This window comes from Anas acuta, chromosome 4 (genome assembly GCF_963932015.1).
Source record: "Anas acuta chromosome 4, bAnaAcu1.1, whole genome shotgun sequence".
Classification (NCBI taxonomy): Eukaryota; Metazoa; Chordata; class Aves; order Anseriformes; family Anatidae; genus Anas; species Anas acuta.
In genome coordinates this window covers 55,107,451-55,122,483 of record NC_088982.1, presented here as the reverse complement: position 1 = coordinate 55,122,483, position 15,033 = coordinate 55,107,451, and the positions used below count along the sequence as shown (strand labels likewise).

The window sequence follows — 15,033 nt, the reverse complement described above, 5'->3', positions numbered from 1 at the left end:
TGCTGAAAAATCTTCCTTTGTTCCTCAGATAACTGAGGTTTGGGCATGAACACTATTTTAGCCTGAACACTGTTAATGTACAGGTAAGTGTTAACTTCCTCCCTTTATAGTTAAGGTTAATTTTATCCTCCTTGAAGTTGGTCTTCTTTCATTTTTGCTACTCTGTCTTCCTTGCCAAGCAATCTACATTTTTTTCCTATGCAGATTACAGCTTAATACAAATTTACACAAGTCTTTAAAGTGTTCAGAACATCTGACTACAAAAAAGGTAACTTGAAAATAATTGAGATCTTGTATTTCTTTTATAAAGCATCTAGTATTTTTATGCTACTTGGTGAGATACATGAACTTCACCTCTGTAGAAGGTGCCCAGGACAACAACAGAAATACTAAAAATCATTGAAGAAATTATCATTACTTGGAAACTAGACACGATGCCCCAAGGTGACACTGAAAGTAAAAAGTCAATGGGGGCTCTGGTCTGTGCTATCGTAGTCCTGCTGTCAGCAGAATCTCTCTGTGACCGAAGAAAGGTACGAAGGTGATGTATTGTTGCAAGTAGGGAGCCGTAGCTGACAAATACTTTCCATGTTCCCTACAAAAGCAAGTCCCAATCCTTCAAGTTGATCTATGAAAGCCAGCGGCGCTTTAGGCAAGTATACAGGTTCTTCTTGCACTGAAAAATTAACATGCACGAGGTCACATTGTAGTCGTGCATTTCTTGCAGGCCATGTATTTGCTAATATTCTTTTCATAATTTTAAAACTTCAAAAAGAAAATGGGTCTTCATCTGCAAATATCATTAGCTTTATCAACTGCTATCACTGCTTTTACAGCATAGTAGTTAAAAATAGAGCACAGCCCTAGTTAAAATGTACGTGGCAAAAGCCAAAGGGAAGAAAGGAAAAACAGCTTTTAGAACAAAGCCAAACCAAAGTAGTTTTTAAAAAGCAGCCAGAACTACCACGTGAAGATTGAATACTTGTTCATCACACCATTCACAGATCCCTAAAGGAAACAATTTTCCACTGCCCAACAACACAGAGCAACAGTGATAACATCTATATTTAGGCTAAGTCTTTCAACTAGAAAAGATGGTGTTGTTTCTTTTTTTTTAAAAAAACGTTTAACAAATTCATTTCTTGGAGAAGGTTATTACTACTCAATAGGGAGAAAGCAGTAACTTGCCTTTGCCAAGTGAATTATCATCATATTTGTCAAAGACAGAAACTTTCCAAAACATTCCTCTTCTGTCATCTGCCACACCAGCAAAATTAGTGAGCCAATAAAGATAATAGCTTCATGTGGTCTTGCCAGCAGAAGGCAGGACCCATGCTACTTTCAAGGGAAATAACACTGGTATACAGGAAATCTTGGGAGCCAACAACCACCTGAAAGGCAAGAGAGAGCTAACTATCCTTGTTATTCTTGCTGACTTTCCCAACATCTCGCTCATGACCCCTATAAATCATCATCTATGCAGAAAGCCTCACATGACAGCGCATCTCAAACCCAGAAGATCTCATACCAGGGAATAATTGCCTCCTCCTGTTATTACCTAATACATTCAGCCCCGCGCTGAAGTTATCATTTAAAGGCTCACTGTGATGCCTCATTGTAATTACGGCTGTACAAAATAGCACCTATTTTTATCCCCTGCTCCCCTGTCAGAAACAAAGCACAACCTCAGGGGTTCACATTTGCAAAACCACACAGTAAGGGAAGAGCTGCAGGTTGTAACCACACACCGACAAGTTAGTGAGGCCAAAGACAACCCCGTTGCCTTGAGCACAAGTACTATCATGCCATCTGTATTTATACGTACACAATGCTTTTCACAAGAAAAAAAGTAACAGAAATTATCAGGAACATGAAACTTTTACTCCACTTCCCACCCAGCCTGGGAAACCTACGTGTGAGGTTTTGTGCTGTGGTGGTTTTTGCAGCCAAAAAGGGATGGACACAAACCATTTTGCTCTGCCCTGCCCAAACTCCGTCTTGAGGGTTGGAGATGAGACCTTACGAACCAGTGTATGAAAGTTACGAAATTACACAGGATTTTTGCATCTGCCCAAAATCACATCTTTTTTCCTGGTTTAGTTGAAGCTTGAAATAAGACAGAAAATGAGTTCAAACTGAGAATACATTACTGGAGTATTTAAGAACTTCTATAAAAAGATATAGTAAAAGCCATCCTGAAGAGCATGAATGGCCTGGAAAAAAATCTTCAGCCCCTAAAAGTATCACTGAAGTCTTTGGCTTTTCCATATAAGCAAGAAAAAACAGAGGAATTAGAACATGTATCATAGAGAATATTTCACTAAAGGCCAGAACCATGTATTTCCTGATTTTTGTTGTCTGGCAGCTTATTTATTTATTTATTCTTTGCAAACACAGCAGGTCTCAGCAAGATTTTTAACCAGGCCAGAGACACCCTCATTGAAGCTCTGTGAACAAAAGCAGGCTGAAAACATGTTCTGTTCTGTATTAAAAGCATTTACCTCCATCACTGTATTTTAATATCTAAGGTCCCCTGTTCTATCCCTACTCCCTAATCAAATAATTTAGAACTTGTGTAAGACAATTTTCATTATGTATTTCACATGAATTTTTTCATAAAATCTTCAATTTCATTTTCAGTATCTTTAATGAACCTGCTGGGTTACTCATGCACCCTTTCTCACTCAGCATTGCAGCCAATCCAGGTTCTGCTTGGGAACAACAAGGACAAAAAGCCTGCAGGATCAGGAGCACGGTTTGATTTGCTTACCCTAACAACTTCCATAAATTATTTACTGAACTTCAAAGCTTTGATACTGATGATTAATATAGTGAGAAAAATAAGATGTGCTTGTTTACCATCAATTATTCATTACATATGTTTTACAGTATAAGATATGCACAAAATAAAAATGCATTATATTCATTTCACTAGAACTTAATGTTCTTTCTATTCATTCAAAGATTATGGATGGATTATTTGGTAAATTTTCAATAATAGAAGATGCAAAGAAAATGGCCTTTTGAGAAAAAAAAAATAGATTACATTCACACTTTGCAGTAAGAAACTGACATCTGTATATGCAAAACATTACCCAAGACTAGACAAAAGGAAGCCTTGAATCAAAGTAAACTACTTACAGAAGTCAATGCAAGTGATAAAATATTAGAGCCTAGAACATAAATGATAGCTGAACTAAATTCAGATCCAAACCAGTGAGATGAAAGAATCAACATGTCACTTCTAACCAAAGCAGGACATCAAATCAGTTGAGTAGTTAGAGACCCAAATCTCCTGATTAAGTCTAAGCCTGGGATGCATGATAGTATGCGAGATGCTATTGTTTTTAACGTGCCTTAGGTCAAACATGGTAAACTTCACACTTCTAACCAGTGATGTTTGTAATAGATTGGATGAAACACGTTTACAAAAGAATCAATAAATGTAAAGACTGGAAAGAATTAGAGAGGCTTGCAGGCTTGTACCTATTGTCTGGGGGAATTACATGTCAGTTCGACTATTATAACTCCAACAAAGGCTTCCTAGCTTTAATTTACTAGAACACATAATGGGTGATGTAGAAGCTGGGAAACACTAGTCAGTCTGAATACATTACTTAACAAACAGTTTAATGAATGTTACAAACATTATTATAGGCCTGGCGTACTCTCTCTGCTCACTCATTTTCACTTTGCAATCTTATCATTAAAGGACATTTCTTTGTGAGGCTGTTCCACTTGAAGTTTAAGTCTCAGAAGCAAGAAACGCTATCCCACATTCAAAACCTGCATCTGAAATTGCAATAGGCAGCAATGCCAAAAGCTAACTAAATAACTACTGATACACAGCATTCCAGCCTGCCTCACACATGTACCTGTGGGAGACATCACATGTATTTGCACAGCTTTTGCACTTTTAGTAAATACACGTTGGACAGAGTACATCCTAAATGTGTCTTGAAAAAATTATATATAAGCAAATATATAAAAGGAGACTAGAAAATAAATGTAGGTCACTGTGGAAAGTAAAAAACAACAACAACAATGAAAAAGCACAAAAAAAAACACAACAGCATTCTTTAAAACAAAAAAGACTGGCTAATATCAAAAAACACAGCCAGCTCACACATTAAAAAGAGTAATACATTATTTTTCTGAAAATAGTTCAACTCTTCAAATAGTTCTTGTGAAACAAAACATCCACACCCTCTCCAAATTAAGTATGTCAGTCCTCTGAGTTTTACTCTTCAGTTCAATACGCCTTTAATTCAGATGTACAGCCTAAATCAAAAAGGAACAACTTCTGCATTACAATTAAATAATTAATACCTAAGGTGCAGTTTTACACCATGCTGAACTTCAAGGCTTATCTTTGAATATCACAATATTTTCCCCTCATATAATGTCATTTATAAAGTAGAAAACAATGATGAACAAGCAATCCATAAGCTTTTCCAGATAAACCATATGGCCTACTGTTCAAACAGACAAAATGAAATTTTAAACACACAATAGGGTTGTTTAATGCCATATTCTGCTGGGTAAAATTGGATACAGAAGGCTGGATTTCTCCATCCCAGGTTCCCTCTTCAAACCACAAACTGTTCATGTGCAGCTGATAAGTACAGTATCTCTGAAACTCCCTTTATAACCCAGTGCATACATTGAAAAAATCACTGGAGTGCATTTTTTCCCAGGAAAATGTGTGAAGAACCCCATTTGTGAAGACAGAAATGTATTCTATCATAGGGTTTTGAATAACAAGTTATTGAGTTCTTGTTCTACCGTGATGGGAAAGCCTCACTTGGGACTTTCTGGTTCGGATGACAAGAAGTTGCTATGACCATAAAGGAAAAGGTATACATATATCTGCATTAAAAAGAATGTCCTTGCTACTGAGAGAACTGCTGTCGATATTACTACACCAGGACATAAGTAAACAGAACTCGTGTTCATTTTCAGTGCATTCAATGCTTGCAAGTTTAGACAAGAGGATGATAGTACAGTTTGTTCCACTGTGTTTCTGCATGGTACTACTTTTGTCTTCTATCCTGTCTGCATCAATTTGTATAGTTAACACACTCACACGTGCTTTAACTATCTTGCCAGCAGCTACACTACATCTTCAGAAACAAATATGCATATTTGACATCCCGCTTTCTTTTCATTAAAATCTACTTTAACGACTTGAGAGCCATGTCACTTGGACAGTCAAGGTCACGATTTCTGAAGAAGGTTCATTGCAGGCAAATCCCAGAGGACTGTGAGCCTCTCTTTGTCTGGTCACATCAAAAGGAAATTTAAAAAAGGGTTAATCATAGCTTTAAAGTAAAAAGGAAGCACACTCTACAACAGAGGCTGCTGTTTATGCTCCTTTGGGCTGTTCATTGTGGAAATCTGGTTGACAGAAATTGGGATGAAAAGCTTAGAAACAGCTATTCCAAGAAATAGCTGCCTCAGAAAAAAGAGGACACCCGATTAACCTTTTGGTATATCATTAGCCTATTAAACTGTAGCATTCTGCAGTGAAGAAACATATTATGCAGTTATTTTTGTGAAGAGAAATCTTACTCACATTTATATTCCAGCACATTCCTTCTACTTGTATTATTGTAGAAATCAAGTATTTTAGATGTTAGAATCAACGGCTCGTTCTACTGGTGGCCCACATGGACCAACCCTATGGCACAGAGCACCTCCCAGCTTTTACTGGAGCGAAGGGGATGGGCACTGCTGCATTTTGGAAGTGGGTAAGACACACCTTCAGTCAATAAAGGATGTGCGCTGTGAGAAACTAGGGGAAATGCTTGCCTGGGAAGAGCTATGATTCATCTTTCCCCAGCCAAAAACTGTATCCCCAGCTCTACCCCCTTTCAAAATCCATTCTCAGCACAGCTCAATAACTGAACAAATAGTTGAAGGTTTTTTTCTGGCTTTTTTTTTTTTTTTTTTTTTTTCTGGCAGAGAGTGAGGGAAGAAGCATAACTATTAAAAACTTTTGTTTGTCAACTAGAGATGGGGGAGGTAAGAACTTTCGCATTTTGAAAGATAAAGGGTAACGCCAGAAAAGGTTGAGGACAAATATTACTTGGTTATAGGCATCCACAGAAAAGGGCAAACTATTTTTACATATGGAAATGTCATCCTTCTCAAACCCCGTTCTCAGTTTTCTCTCACTTCCCTGCCAATATGATAGCAAATAGGAAACTTAACAATAGCTGACCTCTAAGTTAAAGCAATTGTTGCCTGATCGTTGCCTGTGTCTCGGAGATCCACCTTGCAATAGACTCCTGTGGAAAACGGAAAGCCAATTACTGAAGCAGAATCAACTAGGAGAAAAGTGCACTCTTTCTCACTAACAGACAAAAAAAAAAGTTAGAAAATTACAGCTAGACTACATACTTAAGTGTAAGAAGTGTTGTACAGCTCTGTGAGGAGTAAGCAATCCAGCAACAGCTGCAGTATGAAAGCAGCTTCTTTGGCTTCAGAGCGAAAGAGTGAGGGGACAGCAACAGAAAGATTTTCTGTTTCTACTTGCTAGTTCAACTGGAACCAGAACATTTTGCCAAAATATACACACTTCCTAAGGAGCTGTGACCCCTGACTATGGGGATGCGGGAGCTTTTACCACAAGGATGGCCAAGTGCTCTGCGAGGCTGTGGGGTCTCCACGCTGCAGGTGCCCGCGGCCTAGATGTGGCATGGAGCAACCTGGCCTCACCAGGCCTGCTCGGAGCTGAGCAAGGAGCAACCTCTGGAGGTCCCTCCCAACTTAAATACCTGTTCACATAGAATCACCAAGTAATTTCTAACAGCAATTATTTTTTACAGTAGCACAATTTCTGCATTCAGGCTCTCAGCACACCTGACAGATTAAGGAGCCTGAAGAGCATGGCATCCTTCAAGATCTCTGGTAAATTAATAAGTGATCAGCACATGGAAGAAATAGGAAGTCTTACAATTTCTGAGGCTATCACTCAGGGAAGGAACAGCTCCTCACGCTGTCATCTTATTGATATAAGAACTGTTTTGGATTTAATGTCAATACCAAGAGAGAGAGAAAGAGTTGGCAGACAAACTATTTCTTAATAGGAAGAAAGGCTCCCAGAGTTTCAGCAGCTTTGATGTGTTTTTCATGAGAGGAGTACCTTTCCTTAACTCATCCTTGCGAGACGTCCATATCTATTTGTAGGAAAGGATTTCAGGGAAAGGTATTTCAGGCAATGTATTCTGTTTCTTCTGTGCCATTCACAAGGTGTTTATCCTAACAACTCTTGAGTTGTGAGGAACACCTAGATACTTCGTAATTCATTTTGTTTCCCCTTGCATTTAATTCCTTACTGGATACAGCCTTACATACTACAGAAGGAACAACATCACTTGAATTTTGTCCTCTTATTTCACTTTTTACAGTTAAGTTTCAAGCTAGAATAAAAACAACTTGGTTTGCCTCATTTAACTGTAATTTTTAAGGTATTATTAAATAACATCCCAGAGAATATTTCAGTATGTTAGGTATCCCTACAGAAATCCCCTTTTTTGTTTTTATTTCCTCCCTATGAATCTATTCTTAATACTTAGTTCTGATTCGCAAATTCTAATTCCTGAACAGATCTTGTATGTATATATCTCAACTGTTAATCTAGACCACAAAGGCAAAGCAGGAGGATTATGAGGCTAACAGACAATACCGTAAATTTATTACTAACATAGCAAATTTCTCTTCCGACAAGACCAGTCCAGACCTGCTCATGAAAAAGGAAACAGTTCAGTATCTCAGCAACTTCTATTTACCTTCCAAAACAAAAGACTAGGCTTACTACACTCATCTCCAGTACATGAATCATTAGCATAAGCTATCTCTTGATTCACTAACATCACAGCAGGGAAGGCATTAATTTCTCCCGTTCTAAATTCACGATTAATTTTTCTGTGTTTACGCTATTTGAACAGACTGGAAGTGCTGCATGCTCACATATAGCTGCCTTCACAAGTATACCTGACAGACCTTTAGATTAAACATTCCTTAGTACCAGTATCTGTGTGGAATACTTCATCTACTACGTAGAGATCTATAAGAACGTACTGCTATTAAGACATTAATAGTGTTTGGCCTATTTGAGATCTCTTTGAATGCTAGTGCCTAAACCATTTATCATACTACACGTGGTACCAGTACAGGAAATCAATACTATTTGCAACTTATCAAGACTAAAAAAGCAAGGCTACAGTTGAAGACAACAAACACGTGGCATGCATAGGCACTCTAAGTTATAAGTAATGAAAAGAAAGAATTTGTTTTTTGCTAATGATGCATTAACAAAGCTTTTCTGGTTGTTAAATGCCATGCAGCCCACATAATGTTCATTAGCGCAATGCTCATCTGAATCGTTGACATCTTTTACATACCTAAAGTACCATGCTTCATAAAGGCGTAACTGAAATTTCAGTGCACTTTCTTGAACAAAATGGCATGTTTTTGTCAACTGCTTGTATTAAAAAGAAGAAAGCAAATTAAGCAAGTGAAAAACTAGTAGGAAAAAAAAAATAATCTTATCACTGCCTTGAGAATTTTTCAGGTAGCTTTTGTGCCATAGACACAAGCAGACACTACAGACAGATTTTCTTTAATTCTTTTTCTAAAGAGGTGAAACAACCACCAGATAATACATTGGTAGCTGTTGAATCCATTTCAACTCCTTAACAATACTAAGCACTAGCAAAAATGTAATTATCTTAAAAAAAAACTATTTTCCTAACAGAGGTGCTAACAACTTCCCATTTTAGACCTCTAACAACATTTTAAGGAACCAGTGCAATTGGCCTTATTTTACTAGATTTTAATCCAAAAAAAATTGCTGTTAACATTTCTTGGGGTGATCCTCAGACACAAGATCCCTTCAACTAAAGAAATTCTCAGTCATGAGTTTGCAATAATTTTTTTTATTATTATTTTTAAGAGATTATCACCTTTTCTGGTTTGTGACTCATCACTACTCTTCCCCCAACAAGCTCAAGCAATCCAATAAGCACCCAAACCTGGAGCCTTAACCACGAGTCTATGTAAATTACATTGACAGAGACTAAAAGATAAAAACATGTAGCTGATCTGCTCACATCTTCAGCTGCCTGACACTTCCATATCACACTGCTTTACCACAGCTACAAGACTCATAAGAGCAGCACCCCAAGTCAGTTATTAACAAGGATATCAAACGCTGGGTTTCTCCACCTAAGAATCCCCAAATCCACTCCTTAACTTGGATACTGGTTACTCAACATTACAGGTAAGTATAAACAAAGATACAACTTAGCTCTCTTGGTCTCTGTTTTCTGTAATTTTTGGTTTTCTGGCAGGGGGCATGTGTTTGTGTTTCTGTGGGTTTTGTTTGTTTTTTTTTTTTAATTAAACAAGCTAACGCCTTTTACAGGAAAAAATAATCATTTAAGCACAGCTATAGTTTTCCATCCCATATTGTTTTAATCTTTTCCACTGTTATTTGTAATTCTCTTGTATGTGGGTGAAAAACCTTCCTTTATTTATTTATTTATTTATTTATTTTTCCTTGCAGCCTCAAATCCTACAGACACCCACCTCCCATTTTCCCTGCAAATTCTTATCATTCATGTCTCTGATATGTCAGTGAATATTTCTTTTCCCAATACACATGTTCTCCAAATGCATAAAGTGGAGAAAAATCATTATTTATCAAACACACACTTATTAAAAGTTGTTTCAAGCTTAGCATATTGTTTTAGAAAGCTAACACTGACTGGGATCAGATTGTAAAGTTGTCTGTATTTCCACTCACTAGAAGGAAGCATCAGTAAGAAGCAACTGAAAGATACATTTCTAAATGCAAATACTGACACCTATAAAATATGTAAATTATGTCCAAAATAGGAAGATACTAATTATCTTTCCAGTATATGGATTTGTGCTATATACTTCATGCTATTTTTCAGCAGAGGTCAGTTGTTATGCTGAGACACAAACTCCACTTGGAGGTATCTTAGCTTTAAATTTGTATACAAAATAGCAGGAGAAAAAGAATGTAGCCAAAATGAAAAAAAACTGTACCTGCAAGTATATTCTCCTGAATGAATTCTTGATATCATAATGATAATGCTACTTATAACTCAGAACACATACACTAGGACAGTTCCTATTTCACAAACGGAAAAATGAGGGTGAAAGGTTATTTATTTAAATTCAGCAGCAAGCATGAAAAGAATAAATACCACACCCTTACTGCATTCTGTAGATCAAATTTAATACATTTAAATACTATTTTAACTGTCCTATTCGTAATATTAATGCTGATTTCAGGGAAAAGCATGCTTAATTTTACCTAGATAACTATTGAACAGTGCTTAAAAGCTGACATTTAAGTTAACAGGTTAAAAATAAATTAATTTCTGTGTACCTCAAAATCAAGAATATGCCAGACACCTTGCTCTGCTTTTCAAAATTCAGAGGACTTAAACATAGCAGATAAGATATAAGATTGCTCATACCTATCTGGGAGGGCTAACATCTGTTACCTGTTTAATGGAAGTACAGAATAACCAAGCTGCCCATTGAGTCTTAGGTGTGCTCTGTGTGTATACACAAGCATAAAAATGATTTTAAACTGGAAGTAATGATGATTTACATCATTACTGTTTCAACCTAAATAAGGCTTTTTTGGCACTTTTAATGAATCTCCCAAAACTTGTAAACAGATGTTTCTGTCCCACTTTTGATACTCATTAATTTGGAATTTAATCACCAGAACTTTTCTTTAGTATCCATATTTGAATTAAGACATCTTATGTTCATGTTATCTACCCAGCAATCAGAAAAACATGACTTTTGCTTCCAATGTCATATTTACTAACTACGCAATAGCAATATTTTAGGTTTGGGACCGATTATTCTAATTATCCTACAGTTGCAGCTCAGATTTGTAACTCATAGTAAAGCTTTTTTTTTTTTTTTTCTTCTCTTCTTGCAACAGCACATAATTAAAGTATTGTCTTAGAAAAACAAACAGGCCAGGTATTTTTGTGCATTTTTCACAAGCAAATAATATTTTTTTCTGAACTACTTGAGATCATACGCTGTAAGTTGTACACACAGTTATAAAGGTGCACGTTTCACTCCCAGATCAGGTCAATAAACAGAAGCAATAAATTTCCTGAAAGGAAGGATTTTCCTTAAAGATCTTCCACATCATCTTTTTTTCACTTACTTGGTCAGAAGGGATGAATGGATATATGCAGGACATGGTGTAATTCAGTGCTCTCCTGCCTTTGAAGGCTACGGGGCTGTAAAACGATGTGGAACAGCAATAAAGGAATGGCAGCTGACACCCACCCCACCTCTGTGAGCCCACTCAGAAAATATTAACTTCCCAGAAACAGCTAAGAGGCCATCGCTATCTCAGTAAAAATGGAAGTAGTTCTGCTACCGGAGGACTTCACTCCAACCCTGACTTTGTGTTCTGAAAGCCAGAAAACCTGTGTGGCTCAGTGCCAGTGACCAGGTTCACCATCAGGTCTCCACAATGTCTCGCTATAAGCATGTAAAAAAGGATTTTCTACTCAAACGCTCAACTGTTTATAAAGACCGTGCTGCTTATTCTGCTGTACCATCAATTTAAACCTTATTAATCTCTGATTAGCAGCTGCACATGACAGTGTATATACCAGAACTGAATAAACACGCTGTGTAGCTCATGTAATCGGTGAGAGAGAACTCACTGAATACAAGTAAATCATGGTAGCATGCACTCCAGTTACATTTTTAGACATTTTAGCATTTGTTTTCATGAAATACCTTACAGATTACATCCCAAGGAGTGCACCTCAACAACAATGAAAGTGGTCCACACAGCAGTTTGCATTACTGCATACAACTGACTCATCCTAGTTGCAAGTGTACAATGAGATGCCAGCCCATTCAGATACACAGCCTTACAGTAGTAATAAATAATAATTGAACGAATAGGTTTACAAAATGGAAAAGTTGCAGCTATGCCATAGCCTTAACTACAAAACCCAGCTTAGTTGCATTCAACCATTAGCACTGAAAAGGTTTATGTACAGAGAAACTCATAGCATGTGTCTAATGCACAGCAGCTCTAAATCCAGAAAAACAGCATTTTTGTCAGAAAATCTTGAGATTATGTCAGGTTTTATATATATATAAAGAAAACCATGAAATATGGTAGCATTTTTTTTTGTATAAAGTAAGGAACTATATAAGTAATGAAAATAAGACAGTATAAGATGGTGTTCCAAAACAACCTTGGGGAAACATCATAAAAGTGCATCTTTGGCAAAGAAAATATAACAGCACAAAAACCAACCAACCAACCGAAAGGAAAAAAAAAATAAAACAAAAAAACCACCACCAACAAAACAGCACTAGCACAAAGGATTTTGGTTTGTTAAGCAGCTTTTAAAAACAGTTTTCTAGCACAGACAAACACTTGGTAATTATATCTGTAAAGTTCAATGCTCCATACTCTAAAGCAAGGAGCACACATTATTTGCCATTCATCGACTACTTCATCTGGTCACTTCTTGCTTCCTTCCACCTGCTCACGCACAAGCCCTGTTTAACATCTCAGCTCCACTGTCCCAGCGCAGGTAAGATTCTAAAGGACTGAAGGCTAAAGCAGGGGATATTGAGTACATTCCCACTACAGGTTTTTAAAATACTCCCCGTTGTAAATGGTTTACATCTCGTGTGATAAGATGACAGCCCTTGGAAATATGTATTTTTGTATTTTAAATATATATATATAAATTAATAATATAATATATATATATTATATTATTAATTATATAATATATTATAATTAATAATAATATAAATTAAATATATATAAATTAATATTTAAACATATGGAAATATGTTTTTTTGTATTTTTAAAAATGCAGTTCTAGGAAAACAATTTATTTGGCTTCAATACACTAGCGATAGCTTACTGCAATGTGGAGCTTCAAATTCAAAGGGAAGCTGGACAAAGTGTGTTGAAGAGAGATATTACAGTTCTTTAAAGTATAAATGACAGCAGCTGACTTTCCCTCCCCAGTCATAAGACACAGGTCACATACCCTCAAGGATAGTTATTAATTATTTGTCTTACAGACTAAATGAATCCTGTGTGAGGTATTCTGAAGGTATTACATGGCATCTGCAGAATACAAACTGTCCTCAATGCAGGAGAACTGGACCCAACTGAGTGTGCAAAGCTGCATAAATGTTCAAACTGGTGCTTCATTTAACTACTATGTAACGTCTTCTTTTACTATGCATGCTCTTAGTTACATACTTACAGAACCAGTAATCCGATCAGCTGTAGGATATACGAACTAAAGCCACGTTCATCTGTACTTTCACTGTAACTGAAAACAGATTTTAACTTACTGTAAAATGAAACCAAGACTGCAATAGAGCTAAAAACGCACCCGTTTTCTGAGATGCAATCTGTATATTACCAGACTTGGTTTTTAATTCTGAGACCATTACTTCTCCTAATCTTAGCCTATGCACAGCAGAGCACAGAAAGTAACCCTGCTGCTTCGACAGAAAGGTGAACAATGTGCAGTTGTAGTATTCCTGCTTTTAAAACCCACCCAACTCTGATTTTTAAAGTCCATCTCTCACAAGCAGGTTTCCACTCTCATACAATAGCTATATCCATGTTCCATTACTCATGGCTTACAATGTGCAATTCATTGTCAGCGGGATTTTTTTCAAGGTCAGCTTCAGACATATGCCTCAAACAATCAGGCATCGTATCTCTAATGGTAGCCTTCTTAAATTTCTCCTTGAAGAGCCAGACTGAACTCGAGTTTCCACTTGGAAGCCCCGATTTCCCGCTTCACCCATTCCTCGGAAATTGCTACACAGCATCGGCACCAGCCAAGGAAAACAGAAACGACCTGAGCCTTCTTGTGGTTTGGCTACTTGGAGAATTTCTTCGCTAGCACAGTTCCACATGTTTTCTTCATCTCAAAATACCTATGATCAGGACAGCCTGAGCACGCTTCTCCTCCACATTCTCACTGCTGAGGATCCACTCAATATGCTGGAACTGAAGAGGTGCCGGTCTGCATCTCTAGGGCAGACCCCTACATGTCCTCTCACCCAGAAGGCAGCACAGAGCTCCTCTATGTGCAAGCTTAAAAAATGTCAAAACCAGCAGAACAGACCATTGAACAAAAAAGAAGGGGGTATTTACGCACCCTATTAATACGTTTTAAAAAAACCCTCGTTCCTGCCGCTTATTGTGTAGCGCAGAGGAAAAATCACGTGTTGTTATACAGTCCGCCAAGCAATTTTTATAAGACCAAAGCTGTAGCATGCTATAACAAATTTAATTAAAAAGACAATTTTTGGCAGATAAGAAGAAAATACAGATGCTTCTTGAACGTGATTAATTTGAATTCAATGTTCTTATCTCAAAACCTACCTTTTAACAGGAAAATCTACTATGGAAGTGTCATTTGTTTTGCACACTGAAACACAGCTATTTAAAATGTCTTAAAGTACACTTCATTTGTGTGCATTTCAGCTGTTTAAAATGTATTTTTCTACTATGGCCACAACTGATTATTGTCAGCTTTGTATACAAGTTCTCTCTTCATAATATATTTACACCCTTTGAAGTGGTTAAGCCAAGGATTCTGTCTTGCCCATTCTCACATTATTTATTTCACGTTATTTACAAAAACCTGAAATCAAGCTGTGCAAAGTAGCCTTTTGAACTTTAAATGCCAGATAATCAAGAAACAATAAATGAAAGTAATTAACGTTTGAAAGTTACGGTATTTCTCTGAAAATCCAAATATTTAGAAAACAAATTTGATTTTGTTAAATAGCTTCTTCCAGCTAACCTCAAACCACTTACCAAAATATATTTATTTGAGCTGCAGCTTCTGTTTATTTATTTATTTAAGCTGCAGTCTTTCTCCTGCATTCTGGCTGAAGAGCTTTCATTGAGTGATTTAGCAGTATTTCTCTCCCTAAAATCAGGCT

At 36.9% G+C, this 15,033-nt stretch overlaps 1 protein-coding gene across 25 annotated transcripts in view; it reads right to left on the bottom strand.

Moving 5' to 3' along the window:
- Positions 1 to 15,033, bottom strand: part of TENM3 (teneurin transmembrane protein 3) — a 1,325,064-nt gene that overhangs the window by 371,323 nt on the left and 938,708 nt on the right. Inside the window, exon 1 of one of the 25 annotated variants that reach the window (XM_068681271.1) lies at positions 6,224 to 6,240. The exons of the other annotated variants lie outside the window; for them this stretch is intronic. The gene's annotated coding sequence lies outside the window, so the exon portion shown is untranslated. Of the gene's footprint in view, positions 1 to 6,223; positions 6,241 to 15,033 lie in introns of those variants that run through there. 25 annotated transcript variants of the gene reach the window in all.